General features: G+C 41.7%; 1 protein-coding gene across 12 annotated transcripts in view; it reads left to right on the forward strand.

Annotated features, from left to right (window-relative positions):
* The window catches only part of LOC140482942 (transcriptional-regulating factor 1-like), a 280,570-nt gene that overhangs the window by 37,882 nt on the left and 217,316 nt on the right, over positions 1 to 25,372 (forward strand). For 8 of the 12 annotated variants that reach the window (XM_072580706.1, XM_072580707.1, XM_072580711.1 and 5 more), the window contains exon 1: positions 16,117 to 16,548. The exons of the other annotated variants lie outside the window; for them this stretch is intronic. The gene's annotated coding sequence lies outside the window, so the exon portion shown is untranslated. Of the gene's footprint in view, positions 1 to 16,116; positions 16,549 to 25,372 lie in introns of those variants that run through there. 12 annotated transcript variants of the gene reach the window in all.

Genomic DNA, 25,372 nt, shown 5'->3' on the forward strand with positions numbered 1-25,372 from the left:
CTAATTTAATCTAATCTAATCTAAACACGGTAGTTCTGTTCTTGTGCAATCCTCTGTTGTTAGAAAATTGCGTAATAGCAGCACCATTTAAACTGATGGGGTCAGAAACGCATTATAATTGGTATATGCTTTAAAAGCTTGTGCTTTAGAAACAATTTTCCCAGTTCATCTATCGTGTTATAGAGAATTCGCATAAACAAACTGCAAGTCATAGCAGAATGACTTATACTACATTTGGAACTGTTACCACATTTGTATTTCTTTTAAAAGACAAGAAACTTAAAAGAGGGTAGTGAAGTTATGGTAGTTATCTTCTGACCAAGATTTAATCTTGTGTTCTCTCCAGAAGCCACACCCTTGGTGGCAGACTTCAATCTCCTAAAACAATGGTTTGTGCCATGCCAGTTACCTTTGTGTTAAGTGTTGCTTGGTGTAGCTCAGGATCTTATCTCTGGCATAGCAGTTACTGCCTTATTTACTGTCGTGGAAGAATGAGAAATTTGCTGATCTCTGTTTTTGTTTGGGACTTTTTCTCAGTCAGTTGAGCTTTTGTTTTGTGCTTACCTATTGCAAAGCCTTACCAGAGGACAACATTCATCAATGGATGCTTCCCAATCATACATATCAGTGCCTCCATTTTCTTATCTCACTTGCACCTGAGATATGGACATCCAAGAGGTTATGCTGCATTCGTCAGCTCACATACAATTGAACTCTGGGATTAAATATTTTCTAATCAGCCTGTTCAGGACTGTTATTACACACCTTTGAAACAGATGGGATTTGAACCTGAGCCTCCTGGCTCCAATGTAAGAACAGTACCACTATGCCATAAGAACCCTGAGACCCAATGTATATGTGTCACCACAAGGAGGCACACCTGACGACTTGCCAATGGAGAGGCTGTGTACAGATAAGAGGGAGACTTTCACATTTGATTGTCTTGTGTACATTTCTGCTGTGATATAGAGGGGTAAAGGTTGAAAATGTGAAGGAAACCAACATGCACAGTGAAAAGCATGCTAATTCCCTTAATCCATAGTCAAAAGGATCACATTAGTCTGTTGGACCCACCAAAACAAAACTTATTCAATCTTATTATGTTTTCTTTTAACTTACTTGTGGGATGTGGGTGTTGCTGGCTGTGCCAGCATTTATTGCCCATCCCAAATTGCTATTGAGAAGATGGTGATAAGCTGCAGCAGTTCAAGAAAACAGCTTACCACCACCTCCTCAAGAGAAACTAGGCATAGGCAATAAATGCTGACCTAGCCAGTGATACCCACACCCCACAAGTGAACAAAATAAATTACGCATTTTGGGTGTCCAGTTGAAGGCCCCTTTTCCATTGACTGTGAGTACCTTGTTGGGGTTCATGAATAGTAAAGCCTCTGAATCTATTTTGAAAGAGTGCACCCTGTTTAATGCCAGTTGCTTGAATATTCTCCATATATAATTTCACAAAATTGATGCTGATGTGAGAGTATTTTTCACCACAAAGTATAGAGTTCTGAGAGGAATTGAAATAGGTGGTGGACAGGTTGAGTTAGGAGTCATCTGTCAGAACAGTGAAGCTGACATTGTTGAGTATGTACCTTAAAATTAGGAAGAAATCAGAATGTAGCAGGATTAAGCATTGGTCTCAAGCTTGTTGTGCTGCCATTGTATGAGACCATGGCTGATTTGCATCTCAACTCTATTTTCCTGCCTTTGTTCCACTACTCCTGTTTGACAAAAATCACCCTATGTAGCCTGGGGTTATTCTATGGCAACAGCCAGGTGGACGGAAAAGCCTCCACCCCTCACAACAATTGGATAGGTGCAATGGTAACCAAGCAAAGGTCGTCATTCTATTGAGTTGAACAACTTAGGAAAGGCATTGGATGAGAATGGACAAAAATGTCAAAAGCTGCAAAAGAGGACCCGTGAGGATCTTCACCTGAACACAGACATAGGAAACGATGTTTAAAACTTTGGGTTAGGGTACTTTTGGAAGAAGTGGAGACTTTATTCAAATATGGAGTTGTAGAATTGATGGACAACTTTTGGGAGGCTGAGCATTTTCAGGGAATTTGCAGAGGAAAGGCTATTTCAAGAGTAGACAGTTTACCAAACTAATCCATTGAAAGAAAGGATTATCAAATACGGAAAGGTTAGACTTGCAACTGCTGGTGTTCAGCAGAATCGGAGACGACTTGATTGAAACATGTGAGATCTGAGAGGTCTTGACAGGGCAGATGTGGAAAGTATGTTTTTTTTTCTTATGGGAGTATCTGGAACTCAGGGTCACTATATTAAAAATCAGATGTTGCACATTTAAACAGAGAGACAGTTTTGTTTTCCCAACAGGATACGAGTGTTTTTGAGCTGTCTTCCTGAAAACGTGATGGAAGCAGAACCCTTACATGTTTTGAAGGCAGAGGTAGATCTTGTTAAGCAAGGGAGTAAAAGGTTATGAGAGGCAGGTAGAAATGTAGACTTAAGGCCACAGTCACATCAGTGTATTGAATAGTGGCTCAGGCTCAAGGGGCTGAATGGCCTACACCTACCAATACAAATGCCCAAATGTAAGGCACTCTATTCAGACTTGTTCAGGAACCAACACTAATGATAACTACAGTGCTCAATAAAGGCAAGTACTGACTGGTCAGTGAAGCAAACCAAGGCACAACAGGAGTATTTTGCATGAACATTTGCACATCTGTGGATTCAAACGTTTGGACAAGAAGATAACAAAACGCTGCATTCCAGCAGTTCTACGTGTTGAGAAGCACAGCAACAGCTGAATGATAATAGTATTAGCATTACTGCATGATCACATTGATCTGGTATACTTACTGAAGGCACCATTTTATTGAAGTACCTCTCAGACAGACTGTAATATCTGTTAGTGGCACCTACAGGCATCGGGTCAATTGGATCTCAGTTAACTCATGCATCTGTTCAGGCATCCACCTTCTTATTTCAGCACGTCAATGTCTAGTATGAAAATAGGCAGTGTGACAAAAGTCATAGGGTCATACAGCACTGAAACAGCCACTTCGGTCCAACTAGTCAACCAAGTTCCCAAACTTAAACTAGTCCCATCTGCCCATGTTTGGCCCATACCCATTAAAGCCTTTTCCTATTCATGTATTTATCTAAATGCCTTTTAAACATTGTAACTATACCTGCATCTACCACTTCCTCTGGCAGTTCAGTCCATGCACTACCACTATTTTTAAAAAAGTTGTCCTTTTTAAATCTTTGTCCTCTCAACTTGAAAATGCCCCCCCCCCCCCCCCCCCCGCCTTGTTTTGAACTCCTCCATCTCAGGGAAAAGAACTTTGCTGTTCACCTTATCTGTGCCCCTCATGATTTTATAAACTTCAATAAAGTCTCCCCTCCACCTCCTACGCTCCAGTGAAAAACCCCTAGCCTATCCAGCCTATTTTTATATCTCAAACCCTCCATTCCTGGCAACATCCTGGCACATCCTTTCTGAAATCTCTCAGGTTTAATAATATCCGTCCTATAGGAGGGTGACCAGAACAGTGCTCCAGACGACATCTCACCAACATCCTGTATAACCTCAGCATGACGTCCCAACTCCTATACTGGGAAAATACACTGAATACTTGCCTACATATATAGAAACATCACATAGCCATAGGACCACAATCATTCAATCACAAACTGAAATGACATCCATTGAAATAAAATTTATACTCTGCCATTCTTTCAGTTGGCTAAACAGAAAGCTCTAAGTACACCAAAGTCTCAATTCCATAATTAAAACAGTGTTAAATAGGTGAAACACATCAAGTAATCTTTGCACAATGCACATTGTGGGACATACACGAGTAGGCCATTTAACCCCTCTGACCTGTTTTGTTATTCAACAAGATAATGGCCTAATTCCCTTTACCTGGAGGGGTAGTGTCTGTGTTTAGGTCTTACCCACACCGAAGGTTTCGATTAGATTAGATTTCCTTCAGTGTGGAAACAGGTAATTCGGCCCAACAAATCCACACTGACCCTCTTGTCATGACATATTAAAACAGGTTGATCTACTACTCTAGATTTTTGTTCTTTGACCCATTTAGATTCTTATTCTCCAAGGGATAGTGACTTCCATATTTTCCCCCCCCCTAAAATGAATTATCTCAATCATTTCCATACTGAAATTCATTTGCCAATTATGTTCCATTTTGTACAAAACCTTAGACAGCTTTTATAAGATTGTTCTGTTTCAGACACACAGCTTGTTTTACTGGGTAGAAAATGAAAGGTTGTTGCGGTTCCGGAAATATAGTTTATCCTTGGTAATGATATAGCTGAAACTCAAGTGGGAGTGCTAGCTACTATGTTGAAAAGCCAGTGGAAAATCAGGCAACTGAGGTGTTACATGATGTATATCCTGGGATTTTTCCTGACTGTGTAGTAACAAGTTCACAAAGCCACAGGTGGAAACAAGAGGAAAAATTAAAGAATAAAGATAAGGAAGTTGAAGTTCAAATGATCAGAAACAATGTTTAATGAAATTGTTTAGAAAAAAAACAAGAACAGGTGGAGGACCAAGTGGATGCTTTTAGTTCAGAGAAATTAGTTGAATTACAACAGAAAGATGAAAAACTAAAGCAGGTGCATCAAAAAGCGGACATAGAAGGAGAATCTGAATGTATCTCAGAGTGTTACTATCTTATAAATGAAGCCTTGATGAGGAAAATGAGACCATTACATATTCAAGCAGATGAGAAATGGGCAGTAATTCATCAAGATGTATTACCATTGGGTTGGAAAATGATGTTGTTTTGGATAGCACATGATTGATCAGTAGCAAGTCATTTGGGAGTAAGGAAAACTCAAACCAAAATACAAAATCATTGGCTCGGACTGCGGAAGGATGTAGTTGAATTTTGCTGGACATTCATATGTGTCAGGTAATTGGAAAACCTCAGGCAGTGATAAAACCTGAACCCTTAATAGCTGCTTAATAAGGAACTTTTTACAAGAGTCTTAATTTATTTTGTAGGACCCCTACCTAAAACAAAAAGTGGGAATAAATTTGTTGACCACAATGGACGTGTCTACAAGATTTCTATCGATCATTCCATTATGCAGTGTCATGGCTAAAAGGACTGGAGACGATTTACTCAATTTTTGTACTAGATACAGACAACCTAAAATGCAATCTGATTAAAGGTCAAATTTTGCATCAAAATTATTCAAGGAAGTTATGAGTATCTTGGGAATAAAACAATTAAAATCCACTGTATGCCGTGCAGAATCACAGGGACCATTAGAACAGTGACGTCAAACTTTAAGGACCATGTTAAAGGCTTATAGTCAAGACTATCCAGACAGTGGGTAAAGGAATTCCATTTGTACATCTTGCAATTAGGGATGCTCCAAATGAATCAACTAAACTCAGTCCATTTGAGTTAGTTTTTGGGCATGAAGTGACAGGACCACTGGAATTAATTAAGGAGAAATTCATAAATCAGTTCAGAGACCACATGTTTAGACTGTGTGTCAACTTTTAGGGAAAGGTTAAATAGAGTGACTGAGTTGGCTAGACAACATTTGAAAGTTGCACCTCATGTGATGAAACAGGAAGCAGACAAGAAGTCACAAATTTGTGATTTTACTAGTGGAGATAGAGCTGTACAGCATGGAAACAAATCCTTCGATCCTACTTGTCCATGCTGACCAGATATCCTAAATTAATCTACTACCATTTGCCAGCATTTGGCCTATGTCTTTCTAAACCCTTCCTATTCATATACCCATCCACATGTCTTTCTTTTAAATGTTGTAATTGTGCCAGCCTCCACCATTTCCTCTGGCAGCTAATTCCGTTCATGTACCACCCTCTGCATGAAAAGATTGCCCCTTAGGTCCCCTTTAAATCTTTCCCCTTTCATCTGAAACCTATAGCCTCTAGTTTTGGACTCTCCCACCCCAGGGAAAATACCTTGCCTATTTACCCTATCCATGCTCCTCATGATTTTATAAACCTCTATAAAACCATCCCTCAGCCGCCAATGCTCCAGAGAAAATAGCTCCAACCTATTCAACCTCTCCCTGTAGTTCAAACCATCCAACCCTGGCAACATCCTTGTAAATCTTTTCTGAACCCTTTCAAGTTTCACAACATCCTTCCTAGAGGAGGGAGACGAGAACTGCATGCAATACTCCAAAAGTAGCCTAACCAATGTCCTGTACAGCTGCAACATGACCTCCCAACTCTTACACTCAATGCTCTGACTAACAAAGGCAAGCATATGAAACACTCTTCACTATCCTATCTACTTGTGACTTCAACTTCAAGGAACTATGAACCTGCACTCCAAGATCTCTTTGTTCAGCAACAGGATGTTACCATTAAGTGTAAAGTCCTGCCCTAGTTTGCCTTTCCAAAGCTCAAGTGTTTGTGTTACTCCCAGTGGTAGGTGAACCTTTAAAGGCAAGGTTTCGTCGGCCTTATCAAATTGAAACCAGATTGAAGTGGTTTCACATAATCAAAGTGAATTGTGTGAATGGAGCCCACCCATAGCAATGCTGTCAAAACCAGACAGTACCCAATGATTATATGTGGATTATTGTAAAGTCAGTGGAGTCACAAAATTTTATCCATATCCTATTCTACATTTGGAAGACTGTACTGAGAAGATGGGACAAGCAACTTACATTTCTCAGTTGGACTCACTCAGAGGATAATGGCAGGAACTTTATCCAAAAGAGCGAAGGGAATTTCAGCTTTCATGACACCAAATGGACTTCACCAGTGTAAAGTCATGCCATTTGGTACAAAAAAATGCACCAGCCACATTTCAAAGACTAACCAATAAAGTCATTTTAGGATTACCCAGTTGTGTGGTATACATCAACGATCTGGTGATTTTTAGGCACGCATGGAACGTACATGAGGAGCATCTATTGGAATTGTTCAATCGAGTTTGGGAGTCGGGCTTGGGTGAGAAATCTGGCTAAGAGTGGGTTTGCAAAAGCCCAAGTCATGTTCCTGGGCCACATTATTGGACATGGACAGATGCCCCCCCCCCCCCCCCCCCCCAGCCGAATGTGAAAACAAAAGTTATTGGGAGTTTCCCATATCATTTGATGAAGAGTGAAATACTACAATTCCTGGGATTGCTTTTTATCAGAAGTTCATACCGAGTCTTAGCAATGTGGTTGTTGCACTGACTGATTTGCTGAAGAAGTGCAGAAATTTCAGTGGACGGAGGAATATCAGAAAACATTTGATCGCCTGAAAGTTGTGTTAACTATTGCCCCAGTGTTAGCCACAACTAATTACACAAAGCTATTCAAGGTGGCTATCAATGGAAGTGATGTGGATGTCGGTGCTGTACTCTTGCAAGAAAATGAGAAGATAGACCTATTTGGATATTTTTCCAGAAAATTGAATAATATCAACATGAATATTCCATACTGACTATAACCCCTTAAAGTTTTTGGAAAAATGAAAGGATAAAAATTCTAGATTGTTTAGATGGAGCTGATTATTGCAGCCATTCAATTTGAAAATTATACATGTGGCAGGACGAGAGAATGTAATTGATGCATTGTTGCGACCTTGAAGGAAGACGGAGGCATTCGGTGGTGGGAAAAATGTACTGAAATGGACTGCAATACTGAATGTGTATGTATTATAGTGTACTAATGGTGTAATGTTAAACAGCTTTTTAAAGGAAACCATCATTTTATATTGATGATTCTTTTTAAGGGAGGAGGTGTGACGATACTATGGCTTTAAGAGGTGTATTTTGTCCTGGTTTTTTTATGACGGAAGGTTAATATAGCGATTCCAAGCAGTCTACTGAACACCAATAAAGTAAACAGCTTTTGAGACCTTGGGTTTTTTTTTTAAAAGTTGGAACAATAGAAGTGGTCTGAATGGGTGAGGTCAAGCTCCCACAGTTTTAGCTTTCTGCAGTTTCTGGGGTCTTAAAGCTAGATGCAGAAATTCTTATTCCTCTCTCTGTAACAGCTAAAAGCTGGAGCTCTCTTCCTTCTGGTAGAATTGCATGTGAGACAATCTATTTTACTGAACTTGCCTTTGACAAGGGTGTGTTTTTGAGATGTTACTAAATTAGAACAGTTAATTTGGTTAGCATAGATATTATTTTGTTAACCATTTTGATAGAGTTACAGTTAAGCTAATTCTTTTATTTTTATTCCTTCTGTATATTAACTGTAGTGTAAAAATAATGTGTTTTGCTTAAAGTTGACAGTTTGACCAACCAATTTATATTTGGAATGCAAAGCCCTACACTGACCTTCAAAATAAAAAAAAATGCTCGGGTCGAGATTATCTTCTTAATAGATTTTGAGGGGTTTGGTCTGGTCCTTAACAGGAATCTGTGAAAATGATTATAGAGGGTGACTGAAAATGTGGCTAAAAGGCATGTTTTAAGGAAGGGTGCACTGGACCATGATAAAGACTCTGCCACCAATGGTAGTTTAGAGGGTGAGTAGAACACAGAACAGGCCAGAATAAACAGGAGATATCAACAAGTGCATGATGCTGCTGAAGAATATAAATGTTTGCTGGAGGAAAGTGTATGAGGAATTTAGGATCGAAGACTTTTCATTGAGCTGGAAACAGTAACATTGAACAACAATGAAGGTTTTATTTTCCATTTTTTTCTTTCTGATATTGCAACACTTGTAACTTAACAAGTCAACTAGAGCGTGATATGATTTGTGTAAATTACAGTAACTGAAATGTAATGGAAACTACTTAAGTGTTGCAAATGACCACAAACCACACACGCTAAGTGGTGGAAGTGTATGCTTCAGTGTGTTTTTTTTTAAGTTTTAAGAAGTGCCTTTGTTTTGTATGTTTTAGATATAATTGTCAATTGAAATGGTAAAGCATGATCAGGAACAACTGTAAAGAGAACTGAGGCTCATATTTGGCATTGCATAATGTCTTTTGAAAGTTTGTATCAGGCTTTTGGGGGCAAAATATTTACATTGACTTTTCTTGTTAAATGTTTAAGGCATTTAGGTTTGAAAAAGTCAATTTACATGAATTGTTTAATTTTTTTGCCATGGTTGCAGCTAAAAATATACTGAGGAGAAAAGTGAATTTGTCCAAATCTCTCTCTCCCTTTCTGAAAGGCTGAATTTATACAGATGGTCCAGGATTGCTATAGCTCTCAGTAATCTGATTGACTTTTCTTTGTATGTTGCAGTGTTATGAATAACCCACTCGAGTGGGATATTGCAATGAAACCCAATTCTGTCACTAATTATATTGTTACTCTTAAATTAACACACACATTCTATCTAACCTCTTTTTTTCTTCTTGTGTGTACCAGACATTTCTGTCATTGCTCTTTCAAAGATTCAGTACTTCAATAGGTTAAGGCATTTATTGCACTTGTGCAGCAACTCCCTCAATGGGCTGCTTGGCAAAGATATCAAATGCCATCATTATAAGCTACCCTGCCTTAATATGTTGTGAAAATACACAGGAATTGAACACTTAACTAATGCCAGCCAAGGCATTTGCTGGTGCATTTTGTTGGGGATTCATAAGTAGAATTGATGATCATATGCCCTCGAGAATTTAGCATCATCAAAGAGGAAAATTGGTGGAAGAAAATGGAAAAAATCATACTACAAGGTATTATTTTGAAAAATCATTCTCTAGATGTAAATATCATGAGTGTTGCTGGAATTTTGTTTTCGATCCATAGTTCCCCTGAGAAATTTGTGAATTTTCTTCATGGCCTATGAATGTTGTAACTGTTCATAAAATTGAACAGCTGGTTAAGCTGCTTGAAACGGCAATTAAAAATCAATAACATTGGTTTGGAACTGGATACAGTCCCTACCTTCCCAAAAGTTGGATTTTATGATAATGTGACAGCTTTGTGGTTGCAGAATTTTTAAAAAGAATTCCATTTTAAATGTAAATTCAATTTTTAAAACTGCTTGGGTGGAATTTAAACTCTAAAGCTATTTGGATTATTTGTCTAATCTTGTAACCACTGTTCTATCAATTCCTGGCATGCAGAACTCCCTGGGGGTTTTCTCCCAAAAACAATAGAGGTTAAAAATAAAAACTGGTCCCCGAAGTGAACAATGCAAATTTATAGGACTTTATTGCTTTCATGCTCTTCTCCAACCATTGTGTTGCCTTATGTCAGCTCACTGGTTCTGCAAACAATGTTTAAAATCATTGTATTATCTCTTCTTCTTTTCCTCTCTCCAGTCATGCTTGGTATACAATTTTGTGAACACTTGTTGGTAACCTTGACCAAGTGACCATTTCACATAAAATCAGAATACTGTGAACACAGTCTGGACTACTCAGAATATCAAGGGTCCAATTCAGATAAGCAGTGCACACATTTCTGAGTGGAATTGTGCCACCAACCATATGAGGCAAGAATGAAAAAGAATGCCATTTGCCAACCTCTGAAGCAGGTTTTAGACTGTTTGCATGTGGAATTAATGCATCTATCATATGTTTCAGGTCCCCTCCTCAAGATTGGTTTGGTCTGAAGCAGGGGAAGCAATGTCCTCGTGGTATTATTTCAATATTATGAATCCAGAAATTTGGCTTATGTTCTGGGGATCTGCCAAGGCAGATGGTGGAATTTGAATTAAATTGAAAAAGAAAATTTGGAATTAAGAATCTAATGATGACCATGAAACCATTGTTGATTGTTGAAAAAAAAACAAATTAGTTCATTAATGTCTTTCACCTCACCTGGCCTGGCCTTTGTGTGAATCCAGACCCACTGCAATGTGATTGACTCTTATCTTCCCTCTGAAACAGGCTCGCAAGCCATTCAGTTGTATCAATTGCCAAAAGTCTTAACAACTACATCCCCAGCTTTTTCATGTGGATCTATTCTCCATGGTGCTTTGTTGCACTTGGTTACAGTCTTGGGGAAATAAAACCTAAAAGCATAAATTTTAACTGGTTGGATTAATGCTGTCTTCCATTAATAATTTTAAATGTAGCAAAATGTTGCCTTAAACTATGATGTATCTTGAAAATGGTAATTCATTCTAATCTTAGCGTGATACCCTTCTACTGTATTTGACTTTTTTAGAATTAGAATTCCTACTGTGTGGAAACAGGCCTTTTGGCCCAACAAGTCCACACCGACCCTCTGAAGAGTTTCCCATGCAGACCTATTCCCCTATATTTACCCCTGACTCGTGCATCTAAGCTATATATCCGTGAACACTATGGGCAATTTTGCATGGCCATTTCACCTAACCTGTACATCGTTTGGGTTGTGGGAGGAAACTGGAGCACCCGGAGGAAACCCATGCAGACACGGGGAAATGTGCAAACTCCACACAGACAGTTGCCTGAGGCTGGAATCGAACCCAGGTCCCTGGTGCTGTGAGGCAGCAGTGCTAACCACCATGCCGCCCCCGAGAGCCCAACTATCTGAAGTATGATTTATTTTCAAAAGATTTCAAGGTCAAAAAAGAAATGATGCAACAAAGATGCCCTTCTTGTTGTTTGGGAGAAGTAAGATAGTGTGGCATACGATCTGTGGTTTGGGTTTTGAGAAACTTTCTTGCTATCTCAAATTGATGCAATTTGCATGATCTGCTTGAAATTAGTATGGTTAAATGTACTAAATTTGAGGAAACTTTCGCAAACGTGAGGTAACACTGGCATTTAGAGTAGTTTTTCAATTTTCAATTGTTCTATTCGCACAAGAAGGATATCTAATATTACGGAGGTCTTGATCAGTTGTGTCAATGAAGAGTGACAGATGGAGTTTAATGTGTTAAATGTGAGGCATTGCATTTGTTAATACAAACCAGGACAAGACTTATATAATTAATAGTGAGGCCCTGGGTGGTGTTGGAGAACAGAGAGATGTGGCGTTCAGGTACATAATTCTTTGACATTTGTGTCATAGGTAGACAGAGTGGGAAAGAAGGTTTCACCTGCTTGCCTTCATTGCTCAGACCTTTGATATAGAAGTTAGGATGTCATGTTGAGATTATACAGGATGTTGGTGAGGCCTCTTCTGGACTGCTGTGTCTAGTTCTGGTCATCCTGTTATAGGAAGGATATTATTAAACAGGAAAGGGTTCAGAAAGAATTTACAAAGATGTTGGCGGGAACAGAGAGTTTGAGATATAAAAATAGGCTGGATAGGCTAAGACGTTTTTCATTGGAGCGCAGGAGGTTGAGAAGTGATGTTATATAAGTTTATAAAATCATGAGGAGCATAGATGAGGTGAATGACAAGTGTCTTTTCCCAAAGATGGGGTGGTAACTGGCCAGGTTGGATTTGTCCGGCTTTTTGTGTACATGACATACCTCGGCAATTTTTCACTTTGTCGGCTAGATGCCAGTGTTGTAACCGTACTGGAAGAGCTTCTTTGGGGAGCAGCGAGTTCTGAAGCACAAGTCTTCTGTACTGTTGCCAGGAAATGGTCAGTGCCTGCAGCCTTTGCATTATCCAGTGTCTCCAACTGTGTCTTGATATCATGTGGAATGAGTCGAATTGGCGTAAGAATGGTATTTATAATGCTGGGGACCATTGGAGGAGGCCGAGATGGATTATCCACTTGACACTTCTGACTGAAAACTGCTACTTCACCTTTATCTTTTGCACTGATGTGCTGGGCTCTTCCATTGTTGAGGATGGCGATATTTGTGGAGTTCCTCATCCAGTGATTTATTCAATTGTCCATCACCATTCACGATTGAATGTGGCAGAACTGCAGAGCTTAGTTCTGATCTGTTGATTGGGGGATTGCTTAGCTTTTTCTATCACTTGCTGATTATGATTTTTGATACTGTTTGGTTGCTGCACTAGGTTAACACCTCTTTTCAGATAAACCTGGTGCTGCTCTTGGCATGCCCTCCTGCATTATCCATTGAACCAGGATTGATCCCCTGGCTTGATGGTTATGGTTGACTGGGAAATATGCTGGGTCATGCAGTTGTGGATTGTGCTGCTATTGATGGCCCACAGCACTTCATGGATACCCAGGTCGAGTTGCTAGATATGTTCTAAGTCTGTCCCATTTTAGCATGATGATGGTGCCACACAACATGATGGAGGATATTCTCAATGTGAAGGCAGGATTTCGTCTGCATAAGGACTGTGTGGTGGTCACACTTGGACTGTCATGGACGGATGCATCTACAGCTGGCAGACTGGTAAGGATGAAATCAAGTATGTTTTTCCCTCTTGTTGGTTTCTTCACCACCTATCGCAAATACAGTCTAGCAGCTATGTCTTTTAGAGCCGGACAAGCTCGATCAGTAGTACTGCTGCTGAACCACTCTTGTTGGTGGACACTGAAATCCCTCACCCAGAGTACGTTTTGTGCCCTTGTCGCCCTCAGTGCTTCCTCCAAGGATTGTTCAATATGGAGGAATACTGATTCATCAGCTAAAGGAGGATGGTACATGGAAATCAGCAGGAGGTTTCTTTGCCCATGTTTAACCTGTTGCCATGAGACTTAATGGGATCCAGAGACAATGTTGAGGATTCCCAGGGCAACTTCCTCTCGACTATATACCACTGTGTTGCTACCTCTGCTGTATCTGTCCTGCCAGTGGACAGGACATACCCAGGGATGTTGATTGTGGTGTCTAGAACCTTGTCTATAAGATATGATTCGTTAGTAAGGAGTACTTTGCAGGATGTTCAGGGCTGTTTCTCCCTTTGTCTTTTTCACTGCCGAAGTCAATGCCAGGTGGTCTGCCCAATATCATTTCTTTATAGAGTCATAGATCATATAGCATGGAAACAGACCTTTTGGTCCATCCAGTCCATGCTGACCATTTTTCCAATCTAAACTAGTGCCACCTGCCTTTGCTTGGCTCATATCCGTCCAAACTTTTCCTTTTCAATGTCTCTTAAACATTGTAACTGTACTGTATCCACCACTTTTTTTTCTGGCCATTTTTTCCTCACATGAACTACTCTCTTTAAAAAAACGTTGTCCCTCGTCCTTTTTAAATCCTTTTCCTCTCACCTTAAAAATATATCCCCTAGTTTTGAACTCCCCCATCCGAGGGAAAAGACAGTTGTCATTCACCTTACCTATGCCCCTCATGATTTTATAAACCTCAATAAGATCAACCCTCAATCTCTTAATAATAAGAATGGCAATTTAGTTTCAAGTCAGGATAGTGTGTGACTTAGATGGGAAATTGCATGTGATGGAAGACCTATGCATCTGCTGACTTTGGCCTTCTGAATAGTAGAGGTTATGTGTTTTAAAGGTACTGTTGGAAGAGTCTTGGTGTGTTGCTGCAGTGATTTGTGTTGATGGTACATACTCTTGTGATTGTGTGCATCAGCATTGAAGGGAGGTGCCAATCCAAGCTTCAAATCCTCACTTTTTCCAGCCCGATTCCTGCTGCCATTACTGTCCATCTTCAACATGGACCCATAACGTGAGTCTTAGTTCCTGATCCCTCAGTTCTGAGCCCTGCTACCCCTGTCTTGACATTACCTGATTTCCCAATTCCTGACTGGATCTAATCCCCAAATTCACTGAGGTTAGCACTCGGCTGTTGTATCTGTTGATGGACTGTCTACGTAGAAGCTGCATTACATTGATGTCTGATATATGGTTCCAAGTCAGCCCTTAACATCATTGTTCTAGTACCCTCTTCATACTCAAAAATAGGCACACCCAAATTTCTGTGCCTCCCAAGTTGAACTCAAAATACTGTAACTGGTAGGTTGGAGATCAAACTGAGCATCTTATTGCTGGGAACAGCAAAGGATGGAATTTATTTTAATCACTATATGCAGGTCCATGCTTGTATATCTTCCCAACTCTTTCCTGCTGATGAGGACTGACAACTATTGTTTAGCAATTTATCAGACTGATTTAGATTATTATCAAAGTTAAATTTTAGCTGAAAAAATACAGTTGGAGTTTCTTTGGAATGAACTGTCACGTTGATGCAGAAATTTGCCTTTTCAGCAATTGTGGCACCTGCTGGCAACACATTGAATTTCTTTGGAGTCCAGCCAATGTTTTTATATAAAAGAGGAACTTGATAGGTCTGAAGAGACTGAGGGTGAAATTGAATATGGATGGTGGTAGCAAATTGATTGTCCAATTTTCCTTCTCCCTTCTCAGCAGGAACTCAGAATAATCATTGGACTTGAAATGTTAACTTTTTCATACCACAGAAGCTGCCAGACCTGCTTAATTTCTCCAACATTTTATTTTTATTTCAGATCTCCAGCATCGAGAGTATTTTGCTTTTATGTGAAACATTTCATCAGTTCAGTTTGTGGGGAAAAGAGAATCTTGATTAGCCCCCTCCCCTGGATTTGAAGCTGGTTCTTTGTCTCTTTCAGACGGTTATGTTTTCCAGGTGGAATGGGGAGTGTGCGCAAGATCGTGCAGGCTGGATGGTCCTTCATTTCTCAAGTTATATGTCTGAATTCTAGTTAGACTTTTGCTCCCTTACACCCAAATGTGAGGCCTTCCTGATCAATCGTGATCAAGGGCTTATGCCTGGATGGTCGACTCTCCCGCTCCTCGGATGTTGCCTGACCTGCTGCGCTTTTCCAGCACCACACTCTCAATTCTGATCTCCAGCATCTGCAGTCCTCACTTTCTCCTAACCTTCCTGACCAATCTGGTTCAGGGATTAGTGGATAAATTCTGTCAACTACTGAAAAATGTTTACACTAGGGGCAATTTCTCCGAGGAGAAATTTTTAAGAAGAAAAAAAGAAATGAATAGCTTTGCAAGGTTCCCAGAAACCCTGAAGACAACCCGGCTGGCTTTGGGCCATTCCTGTGTTCAGCAGAAACCCCTGGCTGCAATTCCAGGCACGATGCAAGAAATGTTTCGCGCCTCCCACAAATGCACGTTATTGCTATGAAAATGTTGGCCACCTGTTCTTCCCCCTTGATAAACCAGAGCACCAACAGCAACGAGCCCTGGGGCCGCAGGCTGGGAAACGTTGCAACGTGTTGGAGAAGAGGCAAGGCTTGGGCGCCCTTACTTCCCGCTTTGCGAGAGGAGAGCCCTCACTCGATTATCCCGGCGGTGGAGGATCGTTATTATTATTGTTATTTCAGTTGTTGCTTGACCATCAATACAGACAGCCCGCGAGTACGGCCAGCTGCACACACACACACACACACACAGTCCCCGGGAGCCGGGCAGTTGGGAGGCTCGAGCTGTCTGTCGCGCGCAGACAACCCTGAGCGCGTCGGAAGGAGCGGCCGCCTCCCGACGACATGGGGCGGAGGGTGGGACGGTGAGAGAGAGAGAGAGAAAACTTTGCGAGAGCGGGCACGATATCCTGCTAAACATGGCCGCACGGTCTTATCCGTTCAGGGGATGCCATGCACCGGACTGGACCGGGCCAAAGTGTCGCGCCTAAGCGGAGTCCGGGGAGGGCAACCCCGCCAATTTCTTGCAAAACATCAGCTCGTTTGGAGAAACAGCAATTTATTTTTTAAAAAAAAGTGCAGACCCAACTCTGCTCTCCTGTCAGGGGGCGATTTTTTTTTTCGCTGCGCTGCAGGAGGGGGCGAAAGATTTAAGTGCAGAAAGGTAGGTGCAAATTAAAAAGCATTTTTGCAATTTTTAAAATTGTCGCTGGAAGTTTCGTTCCCTCCCCCCGCAAACTCCCGGTATGCAGCGAGGGAGCGGCCTTCCATGCGCTATTGCTGGTTGCATTGGTTAAGAAGTACAGTCAGGATGGGTGGGGGAGAGGCTGCAGTTACCTGAGTGATTGACAGATCTGCTGTGTCCAGAAACATTCCGATGGGCAGACTTTGGGCTGACCCCTTGCCCAGGAAAGGGCAGCTAACAGACGACCTTTTGGGACCACTGGTTGGGGTGCATTGTTTTTGTTTAGTTTGAACCCTGCTTAGTAATTTGCAAAGTGCGAGTGTCCTGTATGTGACAATGAAGAACGTCATTTTTGTAGGATAGTTGATTTTTTTTCCCTACCCCATCCCATTTGTCTTTTTACTGAGTTATTTGTTGCACTTAAAGAAGGGGCGGGAGTTAATGTGTACGGATTTCATTGGAGTTTAAAGTAGAAGTTCGGTCCTCCAACTTGTCACAGCGTTTTTTTATTGTTGGGTTGCTTTCTGAATGGGTGTGAATGTTTTACGTTAAATACGAATGACAGACACCCATGAACTCTGTAGTTGAGCGCACCATTCCCGTCTGATAGGACGGACACGTGAAATGCATTTCGTATTGTTTGGGAGAGGCGAACGTAGGTGTACAATCAAGTCATTGTTCACTCGATTGCAACATTGACCAAACTGCATCTTAGTAGAATTCATCTGGAAAGAAGTCTGCGCTATACCAGAAGATGACCCTGTACTAAGGGTAGAAAGAAGAGAATGCAAATTGCTTACACTTAATTCACTCTATCAATAGACATTCCAATTTTAAAAAAAATCAGATTTTATCGGATTAAAATCTCTGCAAAACAAATATCAAACCAGACATTAAAATGTACACAGGAAAACTAAAATATTTAAGTGCGAGTGTGTAATAATGTCTGATATTTTTGTTCTGCTGGGAAACATTCACAAATTTTCCATATTTTTGTTACCTGTTTCAGGGAACATGCATGTGAGGCAATCACAAAATGTTGGAGAAACTCAGCAGGTCTGGAGTCACACTGGACTCAAAACATTAACTGTCTCTAACTCCACAAGCACTGCTAAACTTGAGTTTCTGCTTTTTCTGTTTGTTTTAGACTTGTAGCATACAGTGTTTTGTCTTTATTAAAAGGAATGAGAGATTGAGTTAATATAACAAAGAACTGCACATGTTGGCAATCTGAAACAAAAACAGAAAATGCTGGAAAAACTCATCAGGTCGAGCAGAATTTGTGGAGAGAAAGCAGAATTTATGTTTCGGCTCCACTGATACTACTTCAGAACACCAAGATATTGGGTTACTTGTTAAGAAGGAACATGGGAACAAATATAGGCTATTCAGTCCCTGAAAGCTCTTCAGATATTAATTTAGTTTATACTTGGGTTTCAAGTTAAATGAATTTGCTTGTCTATGTTATGACTCCCTTTCGTGCATTTGCCAATGGAAAATCTTAATTGCATAAGCTCTAAGTTTACTGTAACATAGAAAATTAGAAAATAGCAACAGGAGTCAGGCATTTGCACCGTTGAGCATATTCCATCACTGAGTTGGATCTTTGCTAATCATCTATATCAGTTTTCCCACACTGACCTCATCATTAGATTATAAAACGTAGGACCATCCAGAGGCTGTTCAGCACGATGCGTCTCGTGTGCAATTGAATAGGATCATAGCTCATTTGATTGTGGTTTAAACTTTATTTCTTTGCCTGCCTTCTCAGAATCCTTGACATTGTGAGTACAAAGTCTAGCTAAACTACATCTCCATTTTGTATATATGCCACGAGAGATAATAAGATAGATGTACAGAAACTATCAACTTCTTTTTATCAGTGAGAGAGAATCTGACAATCATCCCTTGCAGTTCACCGCCATTACTATCAACATTTTGGGGGGTTAATATTGGATAGATTCTTAAATGCGCCAACAGGAAGTTTTCAGAGGAGATCAGAAGTTAGGAATTTTTCAGGGGGAACTTACTTCCTGACTTCCCAGAAGTCAGAAATTTCAAGGTACAAGTCAGGAATAAAATGGAATACTCTCCATTGATGTGAATGAATGCATTTCCAGTGACATGAAGAAGCTCCATCTGGACTAAAGCAATGATTGACTGACAACCTCTTCACTCACTGCTTCCAGTAGTGCAGAGTCGGAGTTGCGTCACTACAACAACTCATTAGGCCTCCCTCAGCAGCAGCTTCCAAACCTATGACTTCTGTCATCTGGAGGGACGAGAGCAGCAGATGCATGGGAATGCCACTACCTCCAGGTTCTCCTCCAACCCATGTAACTTTGGGACTTGGAAATATTTCTTGGTTTCATAAAAATCCTGCAACTCTCCTCCGAATTACAGCGTGTGTCTACAGTTGGGCAGCAGTGAATCAGGAAGTTGACTCATTACTACTTTAATGGTAACTGAGGATAAGTGACAAATTGCTGGCAACACCCATATCAGATAAACAAATATTAACAAAAAGTCTTTAACACCTCAATTAACTGTTATTGAATACAGGCCTAATCTTTGTGATCACCTTTATGATTCGACCCTATATCATTCTGGTGAGTCTGTTCGACATTGTTCTTCATGAGGTGTAATAGCCAGTATTCTGGCTTTGGTATAGTATTTAGTGACCCAGAAAGCAGGGAATCAGACCAAAATTCCTCTAAATGCAGAAGTGTCTGTGGTCACTGCAAGTTCTGCTTCTATTTACCTGTATTATATTGTAGGAGTATGGGTCACTTTACGTCCTTGCAAGAGCCACGATGATAAGTAATGTGCTAACCGTCATCCTTTCCCAGACCATGCACCTGAAAGGTGGAAGAAGCTGCATTCATGTAGCAGCTATTTTTATGACTATTTAAGTAATCATTTGATTTGTGATAATGTAGGGAGTTGGTGTATGTTTCTATGACACACTGTTGTCTTCTTTAATCAGTAGGTGCTTTATGTTTGAGTTAGCAGAGATATGGAATTTGAATCTTTTTTTGATTAGATTACTTACAGTGTGGAAACAGGCCCTTTGGCCCAACAAGTCCACACCGACCTGCCGAAGCTCAACCCACCCAGACCCATTTCCCTACATTTACCCCTTCACCTAATACTACAGGCAATTTAGCATGGCCAACACACCTAACCTGCACGTTTTTGGACTGTGGGAGGAAACTGGAGTACTCCGAGGAACCCACGCAGACAGGGGGAGAATGTGCAAACTCCACACAGACAATTGCCTGAGGTGGGAATTGAACCCTGTGAGGCAGCAGTGCTAGCCACTGTGCCACCGTGCTTGCTTTACATTTTCCTCCCAGCATGTTTTTGTAAGTATTATAGTTGGGTGAAGAAATATTGACTTCTGGCACAGCACTCCCACCGGTTATGGGATGTAGATGAGTTCTGTCTCAGTTCTAGTTGTCATCTTAAGCCAGATCAAGGTTCAATCCTGTTTACAGTATACTCATTTTAAAATGTGCTTAGAATTAGCAGTATACAGCACTGTTGGCAAAGTGTTAAGTTGTGTGCTCATTTCATCAACTTGGACGTCACAGATGAGGATTGTTGAATGAGCTGTTGGTTCTTTGCAAAAAAGCTTTGTATGTCAGGCCTGCTTTAAGTCAGCATGAACATGATTGGTGGATAGAGTGAGAGAGATCATGTAGTATTTTTATGATTGCACAAATCAAGCTGTTACTGACAACTGCTGGTCCACTCTGATCTTTGATCGAACATGTACAGTCAAAGATGAACACCTGGCTACGTGGACAATAAACCAGTGATTAATACAATGAAAAGCTAAAGCAGCTAAAATTAACTTTCAGACTAATGGAATGCCGAGTCTGCTCTTTGTTCCATGATTGTTGAATACATTACACTCTCATTTTTAAAAAAATGATCCTGAGTGCTTGAAGTTAACACATCTAACATTCTTTAAATATTTTCTAATATCTGAAGGCATACAACCATGTGTATCTTGAAGTAACTGGAACAGAAATACTGTAGTTCCCTTGTGAAAGTTGACCTTGATGTTTCCTGGGAGTTGAAATTGACTTCAACAAATTTGTATTGTGGGTCCCAGTGGGAATATTCCAAATTTCACCAACTTAGTTGCACCTTGTGAGTGAATGATTAGTTCGTGGTTTTGTAACTCAGTATTCTGACATACTCCTCTTTACTCCCTGCCTCAATATTTGCTTCATGCCACTGATTTCTAATTCCTTCCCATGCACTTTATCAGCTTGAATCAGACCTGCCGAATGCGAGAGATCATGTTGACCTGAATTGAGCTTGAAACCCACTTCCTGTCTATAACCACTTGCAGCATTTCCTACTTCCGCCTTTCTTCAGCCGCTGAGATCCTTATCCACTTCTTCACCTTCAGACTTCATCAGATGACTATCCTTGCTGGCTTCACATCCTTCATCTCCCAGAAATCCCAACTTGTTCAGAACTCTGACCTGTATTACCTATCCCACATTTATTGGCATGTTGTCATCACTCTGGTCTTGAGTGCTCTACATCAGCTTATCCTTCTCTTTTTTTTGTTTCCCCCCCCCCCCCCCCCCCCCCCCGCCCCATGTATCACTTTTGAAATCTCTGTACTCAGTTGCTACAGTTTCTCTTAACTCTGCTTCCTCTCAGTGTTCCTTTCGTTATGAAGTTGGGCCTTTTGTTCTCTTTTACCCCAGTGTGCAGTTGGCTCAGTCTCCTTTGCATTTTGCTCTGTGAAGGTCCTCCCAACTTTAGGTGCCAGAAATTCTTATTCCGTTGGTTCTGTTCTTGCAGACAATTGACAACCGAGCCACAGATCTCTAATTTTGTGGATACATAAGTCAGCTTCTATTAAGTTTCATTCACCTGTGATAGTTTTATATATGCTGGATATGTTATTCAGAGATATGAACTAGCTTCTGCAAAAAGTTGAGTTCTTTTAACCAGCACGTGGATTTGTGCAGGTACTTGTGTGCTACTGAAGTTACACGTGGTAACAAGGCCTCACTTTTCCAGATATCCTTGCTAATTTTTGCCCTGGAAAATCTGTGTGGCTAAAAGTTTGCATCTGAAGCAGGGGCCAAAATGGCATGTGCACTCTGCCTGTCTGTCTGTCTGTCTCTCCCTTCCTTTCCATTCTCCAGGGCTGCTCTTCATCTTTTCTTTCGGACTACTAATTGGCTTTAAGAAGTTCCTCATTGAATTCTCACCTGCTCCTTTTATTAGGTGCTGCAGTTGTGCAATAACAGCATTCTCAGGACCAAGATGCTGCCTGGATTGGAGGGCTTGTCTTAGGAAGAGAGGTTGAGTCAGCTGGGGCTTTTCACACTGGAGAGAAGAAGGAAGACAGGTGACTTGATAGAGGTGTACCTTGTAATGAGAGGCATAAGTAGAGTAGATAGCCAGAGGCTTTTCCCCAAGGCAGAAATGGCTATCACGAGGGGTCATAATTTTAAAGTGATTGGAAGAAGGTATAGGGGAGATTTCTTTACACAGAGAATGGTGGGTGTGTGGAATGCACTGCCAGCGGTGATAGTCGAGTCAGAGACATAAGGGACATATAAGCGACTGCTGGACAAGCACATGGATGGCAGTAAATTGAGGTGTGTGCAGGTTCGGTTGAACTTAGAAAAAGATAAATGCTTGAAGCAACATCATGGGCCTGTACTGTGCTGTCCTGTCTTGGTTCCATATATTAATAACAGGGGTATTTGGACTTGAGCCAAAAAGTGTGGCGCTGGTAAAGCACAGCAGCAACATTTGAAGAGGAGGAGAATTGACGTTTCAGGCATAAGCCCTTCATCAGGAATGTAGGGCTGGGGGTGCGGGGGGTTGGTGGAGGGAGGGTGATGCTGGTGATGGGGGGGCCAAGGTGGCTGGGAGGTTAATTGCAGTGGGGTGGGGCTGGGGGAAGGTGGCTTGGAAGGTGATAGGTTTGAACAATATTCTCAATTGTCACTGCTCCTTTAAACTTAAAGCCACAATATCAGGAAAGCTTTAAATTCTGAGATTCACCAGTCTTTAAATTAGCACAAGGTAACAAGCATACATTAGCAATGAAAGTTCATTTAAAAAAACTTACATAAGCCATCACCTAAGCACGTTTCCCACAGGAGAACCTTCTCATTTAATAGTCCATCACTGAGATGCCATATTAAATAAAACCCAACTACGTTGTGCTGTGATGTGAGATTGTTAGTTGCTTAGTTGCACAAGATTAAAGTTGTTACCTTCGGATTTGAAAAGCCGTTCATTCAAATCCTCATTTGGGGCATGGGAAGAAATAGAATTGGGGCCACCCTGATCTTAAATTTACCTGAATCATCTCTGACACCTCCCTCCCCTTCCTGAACCTCTCCATCTCCATTAATGATGACTGACTTGACACTGACATTTTTTATAAACCCACCGACTTCCACAGCTACCTGAATTACACCTCTTCCCACCCTACCTCTTGCAAAAATGCCATCCTGTATTCCAAATTCCTCCGCCTCTGCCGTATTTGCTCCCAGGAGGACCAGTTCCACCACAGAACACACCAGATGGCCTCCTTCTTTAGAGACCGCAATTTCCCTTCCCACGTGGTTAAAGATGCCCTCCAACGCATCTCGTCCACATCCCGCACCTCCGCCTTCAGACCCCATCCCTCCAACCGTAACAAGGACAGAACGCCCCTGGTGCTCACCTTCCACCCTACCAACCTTTGCATAAACCAAATCATCCACTGACGTTTCTGCCACCTCCAAAAAGTCCCCACCACCAGGGATATATTTCCCTCCCCACCCCTTTCCGCCTTCCGCAAAGACCGTTCCCTCCGTGACTACCTGGTCAGGTCCACGCCCTCCTACAACCCACCCTCCCATCCTGGCACCTTCCCCCTGCCACTGCAGGAATTGCAAAACCTGCGCCCACACCACCTCCCTCACCTCCATCCAAGGCCCTTCCACATCCATCAAAGTTTTATGCACATCCGCCAATATCATTTATTGTATCCGTCGCTCCCAATGCGGTCTCCACTACATTGGGGAGACTGGACACCTTCTAGCAGAGCGCTTTAGGGAACATCTCCGGGACACCTGCACCAATCAACCACACCGCCCTGTGGCCCAACATTTCAACTCCCCCTCCCACTCAGCTGAGGACATGGAGGTCCTGGGCCTCCTTCACCGCCGCTCCCTCACCACCAGACGCCTGGAGGAAGAACACCTCATCTTCCGCCTCGGAGCACTTCAACCTCAGGGCATTAACGTGGACTTCAACAGTTTCCTCATTTCCCCTTCCCCTACCTCACCTTAGTTCCATACTTCCAGCTCAGCACTGTTCCCATGACTTGTCCTACCTGCCTATCTTCTTTTCCACCTATCCACTCCACCATCCTCCTTGACCTATCACCTTCATCCCCTCCCCCACTCACGTATTGTACTTTATGCTACTTTCTCCCCACCTCCACTCTCCTCTAACTTATCTCTCCACCCTTCAGGCTCTTTGCCTTTATTCCTGATGAAGGGCTTTTACCCGAAACGTCGATTTTACTGCTCCTCAGATGCTGCCTGAACTGCCGTGCTCTTCCAGCACCACTAATCCAGACTCTTAGTCTTAGGCAATCCCTTGAGATCAAGGATGAGCTTGGGCAGTCTTGGGCAAGTGATTCTCATGAACCGGTGAGTAAATTGCATCTTTTCAGGGAGGCTTTGAGGCTGTCTTCTGAGGCGGTATGATGGCTCGGTGGTTAGCACTGGTGCTTCTGAGCGCGAGGGACCCGGGTTCATTTCCAGCCTCTGGCGACTATCTGTATGGAGTTTGCATGTTCACCCAGTGTCTGCATGGATTTTCTCTGCATGCTCTGGTTTCCTCCCACAGTCCAACGGTGCGCAGATTAGATGAATTGGCTGTGCTAAATTGCCCATAGTGTCCAGGGATGTGCAGGCTAGGTGGATTATTCATAGGAAATGTAGGGTTACAGGGATAGGGTAGAGTAGGGATGGGTCTGGGTGGGATGTTGTTTGGAGGGTTGGTGTAGACTCGATGGGCTGAATGGCTTGTTTCCACACCGTAGGGATTCTGTGAGACAGTGTTGGTACCCAGCAGGAGTTGCTGAAATGTGGGGTATAGAATCATAGAGGTCTGCTGCGCAGAAAAAGGCCCTTTGGTGTATCTAGTCTGTGCCAGTCAAAAACCAGGACTTAACTGTTCTAAACTCATTTTTCAGCACTTGGTGCATAACCTTGTATGCCTTGATGTTACAAGTGTGCATCTAAATGCTTCTTAAATGTTCTGGGGGTTTATACCTCTACCGCTGTTACAGACAGAGTTCCAGGTTCCTAACACAGTCTGCATGAAAAAATAAATCTGCCCCTTAGTTTAAACCTATGTCCCCAGGCCATTTTTTGACTTTGATTTATTGTTGCCATCATACCATACAAAGTGCATCAGGGTACCAGAACAGAGTGTAGAATATAGTGTTGGAGCTGCAGACAAGGTGCAGAGACAGAGAAAGTGAGATGTACTTTAACATTTGAGAGGTCTGTTCAAAAGTCTAATACCAGGGGAGAAGTGGTTCTTCAGTCTGTTCAAACTTTTATATCTTCTGCCCAACGGAAGAGGGTGGAAGCGACTATAACTGAGGTGGGCGTGGTCTACCAAGGGGAAAAGTTTATTTTCATGCATGCTATCTATACCCTTCATAATTTTATACATCTTAATCATCAGCCCAGGCAACATCCTGGTGAATCTACTCTGCATTCACTCCAGGGCAATCCAGTCCCTCCTA

This window comes from Chiloscyllium punctatum, chromosome 11 (assembly GCF_047496795.1).
Source record: "Chiloscyllium punctatum isolate Juve2018m chromosome 11, sChiPun1.3, whole genome shotgun sequence".
NCBI lineage: Eukaryota > Metazoa > Chordata > Chondrichthyes > Orectolobiformes > Hemiscylliidae > Chiloscyllium > Chiloscyllium punctatum.